This window comes from Herpailurus yagouaroundi, unplaced genomic scaffold, assembly GCF_014898765.1.
Source record: "Herpailurus yagouaroundi ecotype Mexico unplaced genomic scaffold, PumYag 182, whole genome shotgun sequence".
NCBI lineage: Eukaryota > Metazoa > Chordata > Mammalia > Carnivora > Felidae > Herpailurus > Herpailurus yagouaroundi.
Genome location: NW_024412413.1, coordinates 21635582 through 21645565, shown reverse-complemented (window position 1 = coordinate 21645565; position 9984 = coordinate 21635582). Strand labels below are relative to the sequence as shown.

Sequence of the window (9984 nt, the reverse complement as noted above, 5' to 3'; positions counted from 1 at the left end):
AGAGAGGTCAAGGATTGACAAAGAAATTTGAGAGGCACCCACAGAGAAAACCAGAAAAAGAAAAAAAATCACTAACCAGTCTATATATGAATGAGTGAATAAATGGCACAGCCCACAAGAAATACGGTGTTAAGTGTTAGTTCCTAACAAGGTTTGCATCTCCATTCCTTGTGACATCTGGGTGTAGGGATAGAGAATTCTGTACCATACTGTTCTTTCCATCTGGTCTAGGAATACTGGGTGAGCTCTCTGGAGACGTCTGCTAAGTTTTTCTTTCTCATGTTGGCTTCTCTACCTTTACATTTTCTCTCTTTCATTCCCTTTCTCCCCTACTGGATTCTATTTTCTCACACTTATTGCTGCAGTAAAAATGTTTGGTGTCATAGTGTGAGGGAAAAATAGAATGGACTATATAGCACTTGGATGTTGAGTGGGAAGATGAAAGCAGAAAATATGAGATTAATTTGTTATTCTGTATTAAAATCCTACTATTTCCCTAAACTTGAATGGTACTGTGTATCTTTGATAACTGAATAGCATTCATAGTATTTAGCTGCATTAAGCAAAGTCATATGAACAAGCTAGACTACTTAGCATTATAGAAAATTTGAGACAATTTTTAGGACCTATTTGCCTTGGCTGAATAATGGCACTCTTGTTCAGGTGACTGTTCGATAAAAAGAAAAATATTTTATAGCATATGAACTGGATTCTTTAGCTGTCTTAAGTCTACCTTTGTGCTCTTTCTTATTGTCGATATTACATAAATAACACGGATGTTCTGCTTTAAATGTACCTTAGAAAATAGTTCGGTGCCAGGTTTGACTATGGAGAGTCTGTCATGTTTTTCCACTCTGAAACTTACTCTGTGCTTTTTTTTTTTTTAATACCCTTTTACAAATACAGTCCTGAAATGCTTTGTTTCCTTTTTTATGCATAAGAGCATGCTCATTGGAAGCATATTGTGTGTGAAGATTGTCAGTTGTTCAAACTTGTGCACTGATGGTGAGTTGAAAATCTTTTTTAGCCTTCTTCTTTGTAAAAATGATTTTTACAACACCACTCCACAAATATTCAGTGTTAACAGTAAAATTACTTCTAGAGCTATTAAAAAGAAGAATAAGAAAAACCCTATGTTAAAAATGAATAGTGCATTTATTTTAATCTTTGGCTTCACTCCTCCACCAGCTTCCTATTTGGCTACTTAAAAGGGTGCAGTAAAATTCCCCAAAAGTGTTAATATTTATTTCTGGAACTGCTCCAGGAGCATGTCAAAAGAATTTTGAAAAGAACATTCACTTAGATATAACAGCTTTGGAATACATAATAAGATATATTAGTATGCTTTTAAAAGGATCATGGGTAGAGCATGAAGAATATGAAAGTGTATGAACCCCTTTATTGTTGTTCATGATTAAACCAAAATTGTTTGCATGTGAACAGATTTAATTGTTTACAAAATCTGCATAACACTATCAACAGAATGAGATGATGGGTGGGGGGGGGAGGCATAAGAGCTTTTAGCCTGATTATGATTCATAGATGTTCATCTAATAAATTGCTTTTCCTGAATCTGAAAGAAAAATAGCAATGAGAACAATTAGGTACTTATAGGCAACTAAAAATAATTCTATTGATTCCATATTTTTAATTATGAGTTAATCTGGGTTAGAAGAGTGACAAGACTTAGAAAATGAATAAGGTGTCCTTAGATTCTTTAGGAGGGTCAGTGACAGGGTAACTAGATATCTCTTTTTAAAGAAATTGCTCTTCTTAACAATTTGATTTATTATATAAAGGATTTTTTTAAATGTTGGTTTTTTTCCTTAAGTGATTATATGAAACTAGGAAAGAGATCAACATGATCATTCTCTCTCTAAAAATTGTATTTGTTGTTATTTTACAGTTTATAACAATACATCTATTTTCAGTTTCTCTTACAGGTTTCACTCTACACTGGTCAGATATGAATGGGTTTTTGACAATATGTATGGTTGTGTTGTTTAGTGAATGTGCCTAACTATTGTGGTAGTCTTATTGCTCTACCAGTCCCAATACACATAGTTTTGAAGCCATTCTCCATGTGTCCTCCAGAGAACTCTTTCTTTCTAATACATAAATTTGATCATATCAGTAGACTATTTAAGATTCTTGACTTTCATGACCCCAGCCTTCTCACAGAGTCTTCCCTATGTATGTATGTCAGCAACCTTACACCTCCCTCTACTCTACCTGCAAAATAGCTTTGTTTTGTTTTGTTTTGTTTTTGTCTTTAGGACAAAAAACACTTAAGCACTCATGTCCTTTTTTATGAAACCTTCTCCAGACTTTTGACAGGCCTATTGGTCCTATGTTTTTTGTCTTTTGTGTTTTCAACTGTATACAAAATAGAATTTTATCGGGGCGCCTGGGTGGCGCAGTCGGTTAAGCGTCCGACTTCAGCCAGGTCACAATCTCGCGGTCCGTGAGTTCGAGCCCCGCGTCAGGCTCTGGGCTGATGGCTCAGAGCCTGGAGCCTGTTTCCGATTCTGTGTCTCCCTCTCACTCTGCCCCTCCCCCGTTCATGCTCTGTCTCTCTCTGTCCCAAAAATAAATAAACGTTGAAAAAAAAAATTAAAAAAAAAAAAAAAGAATTTTATCATAACACCTATGACACTTTTTTGGTGTCCATGTTTGTGTTCCTCTTCTAAACTCCAAAGAGGAAATCCCAATAAATATTAACCTTGGGGATTCAGGAACAAGAAATCATAATTCCTAGAAATTCTTGGGAATTCTTAAATCATAAGCTGTTCTTAAAATATTTCTAGCAGTCTTTATATCTTGTATTCATTATTATGAATATCTAAAATTTTGTATACTATATGAAAAATGTTAAGTTTAGTAGTATCAATAAAGAACTACAGCCTCCAATGAATATTCAAACCCTAGAAAACACCAGTGAATAGTTAGTGGGTTTTTTCAGATAACATGACATTCAGACTACCTACCTAGTAAAACTAAGAGACCACACAGAATCATGTGGCAAATGGCTAATGTAATGACTTACTTTGCTTCCAAAACTCATAGGATTTGTATAAATTATATTATGCATATAAACACGTTCATATTTATTTTATTTTCAAGAGTGGTTCACTTTATCAGCAGACAGGGCCATGAACAGACACATAACTTGACGACAGCGACAAATAAGACTGACCAATTAATTAAATCATGACCATCTTTCTTCTATGTTTGCCTTCCCTGGTTCTTAGCAATGCTGACCTGAACCCTCTACTCCTTGTGTTGTGTCAGCACTTCCTACTCTTGCTGCTAGCTTGATGTGTGTATATTCCTTTAACCAGTGATGTCTCCATGTTGTTAAGCTTTAATTCTCACAGCAGATTGTAATACTTTTCCTAGTTCTGATTTTCTCTATTTCTTGACTGATTTTTTTTGGGGGGGGATGGGGGATTTGGAATTCAGAAAAATAATAAATTTTCTGAAAAATGCTGGAAACTCATTCTTGTATGGAAACAATCTCCAATGCCTAGTATATCAGACATTCAGTAAAATATTTTGAGATATTTCTTAAGTGAATATTACTTTGTAGTCCAAAAGCATCTAACATAGTATCTGGTACATAGAGATACTTACAATATTTTAATGATTGTATCTGTAGTTCTTTTGAATCAGGGTCATGATAAAGTCGGGCATCAGAGTTTAGATTTGGTAATTGCCACCAGAAATGCCAGGTTATCTTTTATTATTTAGGTGTCTTGGGAGTCGATAATCCTTTACCTAAAATCAAAGAGAAAACTCATAAGATGTTTAAAACTCACCAAAAACTTTGTGTAATATGCTTTTGTAGAACTCTCTTTTATAGAGTTTGTTTCTATGGCCATTAATTATTTGATTATTTGCTTGATGTTTGAATTTTTTAAAAAATTTTTAAGGTTATTATTTTGAGAGAGACAGTGAAAATGTGAGGAGGGGAGGGACAGAGAGAGAGGGATTCCCAAGCAGGCTCCACACTGCCAATGCAGAGCCCAGTGTGGGGCTTGAACCCACAAAACTGTGAGATCATGAACTGAGCTGAAACTGAGAGTCAGACGCTTAACGACTGAGCCACCCAGGTGCCCCTCTTGATGTTTGACTTCTTGATTGAGCTACCTGAGGGCAGGGATTATTTCTTTTGTATTCACAGGTGTGATCTTAGAAGGTACTGGTTAACCACAGTATATGCATGGAATAGGCAGCTTATTTAGTATTTATTGTATGCATAAGTGAATGAAGAAGATGGCAATGTGAATGAAGAATAATACCCCAGGATGTGAGCCTCTTTTACTGAGATCCCTGAGAGATTCTGAAGAACACAGTTTGAAAACCACTACTATATTCCTTGATACAGGCTGAATAAATATGTCACATGGTCTTGCAAAAGATTTTCTCTATGAAGGACTGGTAGTGAAATGTTATTATCCTAACTGTGTACCTTTTACCCTGTCTGTTTTAGTAACATGTTTTGTTATTAGAGATAGTGCATTATTAATATTGTCATTGATCCTATTATTTACTTCCTTGTGACCTCTTTAGAAAGAGCGTTTCACCCCTTTCAACTTACTGAATGGTTTTGCTTAAATATTGATCCAAGGATATCATGATACAATGTTCTTCTAAATTCTGAAGGTTAAAAAAATTCCTTATTTAGATTTTTAGTATCTCCTCCTTGTTTAGTGTAACTAGTTTTGTGGGATGGAATAGTAGATATATTAATACTTGGGATGTTTTACTTATGTCCTGATTTCATCATGGTATCAAGTGGGGGTAGGGTGAAGGCAGAAAACTTAATTTGGAAAAGTTGAACTAGAGGGGGTTAAATGCCAGAAAAGGGCATCTAATCTTCTGAATAGATATTTTAGATAAGACTTCCCTGAACATGTTATTGTTGAGACTTTCCTCAACTTGTTTTCTCTGTTTCTAACACTGAAGACCAAGCCAACATACTAGTTTTCTGTATTCTGATGATTCCTGGGGTATCAGATGATCAAGATAAAAAAATCCAGTTTAGTTCCATACGGGACTAGTTTCTGGAGCTGGAAAATGTAGAGGTGGAAAGCAGCTACTCAGTCAGAATATGTAGTTGTTGTCATGGAAAACTAAAATTTATACTTAGAGTGAAAATGTAGATGTTTCATTAGTACAGATTTTTGTGGAAAGTCAAACAATATGCTCTTCTGTTCTAGTTCTTTTTTATCAGATCTTTTGTACTGTTTAATTTTGATTGGATTTTTATCAGGTGTTTTTTTATTTCTTTTAGTTGTGGGAAACTTGATCTAGTATTTATATTTGTGGCTGATTTAGAGTATATTGAGCTAGCTAAGAAGAATTTTCCCCATATGTATTTGTCAAAAGCAAATAAAGCTGTCAGTTTTGAACTTGACAACACAATCTTCACTGAAAAAGAGCAATCAAACACATTTAATCTATTCATACAAACTGAATTCTATCCCTTGAGTCACTTAACATAATTAGGATATTTCTGCTTAGGATTGTAAAATGCTTCCACTATTTTGTAAGGATTTAAAAAGGAAGACAATGGAGTGGCTCAGTCAGTGAAGCGTCTGACTCCTGGTTTTGGCTCAGGTCATGATCTCAGGGTTTTGTGAGTTCAAGCCTGGTGCAGGGCTCTGTGCTGGCAGCACAAAAATACCTATTTATAAAAACCTAGAATTATTGATGTCTTTTGTGTATTGAAAATTTGAGTTAGATGATAGAGAATTTGGTTTACTTTGAAGTTATACATTTAAAATAAATGCTATAGCATGAAGATGGGACTTTCAAGTTACTAGGGGACTTAAGATAAATTTTAGAGAAAAGAAAGAGTTTATAAAAATAATTCCAAGATAAATGGTATTTTTTAATCTATATTTTTATATTGAGGGGAGGGAGTAGAAAAGAAAACCCCTATACTAGGCCCTACTAAGTGGCAGCTTCTTGTTCCATAGGATTAAGGAGTCTACATATTTAATGCAATCCCTATCAAAACCCCAACAGCATTTTTCACAGAACTAGAACAAACAATCCTAAAGTGGATATGGAGCCACAAAAGACCCCGAAAAGCCAAAGCAATCTTGAAAAATAAAAGCAAAGCTGGAGAAATCACAATCCCAGATTTTAAGATATACTACAAAGCTGTAGTGATCAAAGCAGTATGGTACTGGCACAAAAATAGACACATAGATCAGTAGAACAGAATAGAAAATCCTAAAATCATGATTAGATGGTCAGTTAATCTTCAACAAGACAAAAATATGCAGTGGGAAAAAGTCTCTTCAATAAATTGTGCTGGGAAAACTGGACAGCTACATGCAAACTAATGAAACTGGATCACTTTCTATCACTTTCTTACACCATACAGAAAAATAAACTCAAAATGAATTCAAGACCTAAATGTGAGACATGAAACAATAAAAATTCTAGAAGAGAGCACAGGCAGTAATTTTTCTGACATTGGCCATAGCAACATATTTCTAGATATCTCTCTTGAGGCAAGGGAAACAAAAGCAAAAATAAACTATTGGGACTACATCAAAGTAAAAAGCTTCTACAGCAAAGGAAACAATCAACAGAATTAAAACTGGGAAAAATTTGAAACTGACATATCCAATAAAGGCTTATTTGCTCAAATATTTAAAGCACTGATACAGCTTAACACCCCCCCCCAAATAATCTAATTAAAAATGGGCAGAAAACACAAAAAGAAATTTCTCCAGAGAAATGGCCATTGAAATGGCCAACAGACACATGAAAAGATGCTCAGCATCACTCATCATCAGAAAATGCAGATCAAAACTACAATGTCATATCACCTCACATCTGTCAAAATGGCTAACATGAACAACACAAGAAACAACAAGTGTTGGTGAGGATGTAGAGAAAAAGTGACCTTTATGTACTGTTGTTGATGGGAATGCAAACTGGTGCAGCCACTGTGGAAAACTGTGGAGGTTCCTAAAAAAATTAAAAATAGAAGTATATGATCCAGTGATGCCACTACTGGTTATTTACCCAAAGAATATGAAAACACTAATTTGAAAAGATATATACACCGCTGTGTTTATTGCAGCATTACTTATAATAGCCAAATGATTAAAGCAGCTCAAATGACCATGGATAGATGAATGGATAAATGCTACAAAAGATATCAACCATATATCATATAACCTTACTGAATCTGTAAGAAACTGTACTTGCAATGAAACCAGTGAACCTAAATCACTGTTGATAATATGGGTGTCACTTATAACACAATTATTAAGAAATGTTTCTGAAATGTCATAAAGAGGAAATAATACTGTAGCATTAAAGTTCCACATTATTTGATCAAGACTTTGGGGTCAAAGTAAGAAGAGAAAAATGCAAATTATGCTTTGTTAAGGATGAATATAGTTATAACCTAATTCTTGACATCAATAAGAAATACAGGTTTAATGTATTTTTAAAAACAAAAGGACTAATAATAGAAATAAAATGTTAAGGAAAAGTTTTGAGAAAGGAATAAAGAAATGAAAAAAGCTTGATTACAAAAACTAAAGAAAGAGTACAAAGAACAGGAAAGGATAATAATGACTATGTAAAATTCAGTCACAGGAATAATACCAAATGTGAACACATTAAAAGACAAAGCTTTTCAGATTGTAGACCAAAAAAAGCCAACTGCAGTTATGACTGTTTTTAAGAGATGTGGCCAAGATAAAATGACAGAAATAGAAGGAAAAAAATGGATAGTCAACACTATACCAGTTAAATGAAAAGAAAGAGAATGCTTAGGTAGCAATATTAATAGCTAACAAAATTCAAGATGAAGAGCATTATATAACATTAAACTGTATTTTTTGGTAATAAAATATGTAATCCATAAAGATGATACATCATTCTTTTGCTTAACTGAAAAACGTAACAAAACTTATGAAGCAAATTTAGAAATACAAAGATTGAACTGGTTACAGTTCAATCACAGACTTTCTCTTCCTGTTCTCCACCATGGTGCAGGGTCAAGATGAAAAGGATAACCCCTTGCAGGAACTTTGCATCTACAAGCTTTGCCTCAACATCTGTGTGGGGGAGAGTGGAGAGAGACTGATCCTGGTGGTTAAGGTGCTGGAGCTGTTTACAAGACAGACCGCTGTGTTTTCCAAACCTAGATGCACTATTAGGTCCCTTGGCATCAGCAGAAATGAAAAGATTGCCATCCTTCATAGTCTGTGGGGCTAAGGCAGAAGAAATCCTGGAGAAAGGTCTAAGGGTGAGGGAATTGGCGTTAAGAAAAAGTAACTTCTTCAGTATTGGAAACTTTGGTTTTGGGATCCAGGAGCACATCTCTCTGGGGATCAAATATGACTCAAGAATTGGTATCTATGGCCTGGACTTCTTTGTGGTGCTGAGTAGGCCAGGTTTCAGCGTCACAGACTAGAAGCTCAGGACAGGCTGCATTGGGGCCAAACATAGAATCAGCAAAGAGGAGGCCGTGCACTGGTTCCAGCAGAAGTATGATGGGATGATGGGATCATCCTTCTTGGCAAATAAATTACTATTTCTATCTAAAACGTCAGTAAAAACTTTTCAGTGAAATGTGGAAAAAAAAAGTTCAACCACAGTGATATACTGTGTATGGTAACATTTCTTAGATTGTGATGATGAAGTAGAAAAGCTAAGGGTATAGATGGTATGAATTATGCAATTAGTAGTTTTAAAAATATACATCTCACCTTTAAGAACAGAGAATATACTTTTTAGTGCTTATGTAACAGAAGAAAATTACATACTCGTTTTTAAAGAACATCTAAAGAAATTTGAAGTTGAATAATTATTCTCTCTGACTATAATGTGGTAAAACTATAAACACATCATTAAGAGACAACACATTTAAGCACTTATAAATTAAAAAAATTTTTTTTTTCAACGTTTATTTATTTTTGGGACAGAGAGAGACAGAGCATGAACGGGCGAGGGGCAGAGAGAGAGGGAGACACAGAATCGGAAACAGGCTCCAGGCTCTGAGCCGTCAGCCCAGAGCCTGACGCGGGGCTCGAACTCACGGACCGCGAGATCGTGACCTGGCTGAAATCGGACGCTTAACCGACTGCGCCACCCGGGCGCCCCAAGCACTTATAAATTTAAAAGCAAGCACTAATTTTCAGGGTGAAAAGGAAATCAAAAGTGAATTTTATAAAGTATATATATAATAATTGAAATTAAAATATGACTTGTCAAAACCTAAGTGATGTGGACAAAACCTTACTCAGTAGAAAAGTGATAGCCTGTTATGCTTTTGCTTTCAAATAGGAAAGAATAAAATAAGCATTCAACTAAAGAGCTAGAAGAAAGAATACAACAATAATTGTATGATGAATTGTTATAGTTAAGAACAGAAGGTAATATGTTAGTAAACAAGTACATGAATAAATAACTCATCTGGTAGGTGTTTGATAAAAATCAAGTTAACTGGGGGTGCCTGGGTGGCTTAGTCGGTTAAGCGCCCAACTTCAGCTCAGGTCATGATCTCACGGCTCATGAGGTTGAGCCCCACATCAGGCTCTGTGCTGACAGCTCAAAGCCTGGAGTCTGTTTCTGATTCTGTGTCTCCCTCTCTCTCTGCCCTTCTCCTGCTCATGCTCTGTCTCTCTCTCAAAAATAAATAAACATTAAAAAAATTTAAATCAAGTTAACTGTATCTTTGAATATGACAATAAAATAGACCCACCTAGGCATATGAAAGAAAAAATAATACAGAACATTAGGAATGAAAATGATGGTAGAATTGCAAATATAGAAGATAAAAAATATAAAAATATGTAGTTTTTATTCAGTAAGAAAACATAAGTGGAAATAATTAACTTCTTAAAAAATGTCAGTTATGGAATTAATGCATGTCAAGGTTGACTGTATTGATAGATCAGTAACCATTGAACACATTGGAAATTTTAAGGATTTACTCTACAGAAG

The 9984-nt window shown here is 34.9% G+C and overlaps 1 pseudogene; it reads left to right on the top strand.

Annotated features, from left to right (window-relative positions):
* Positions 1-8022: 8022 nt before the first annotated feature.
* LOC121040046 (60S ribosomal protein L11-like) lies at positions 8023-8608 on the top strand (annotated as a pseudogene).
* The last annotated feature ends 1376 nt before the right edge of the window (positions 8609-9984 follow it).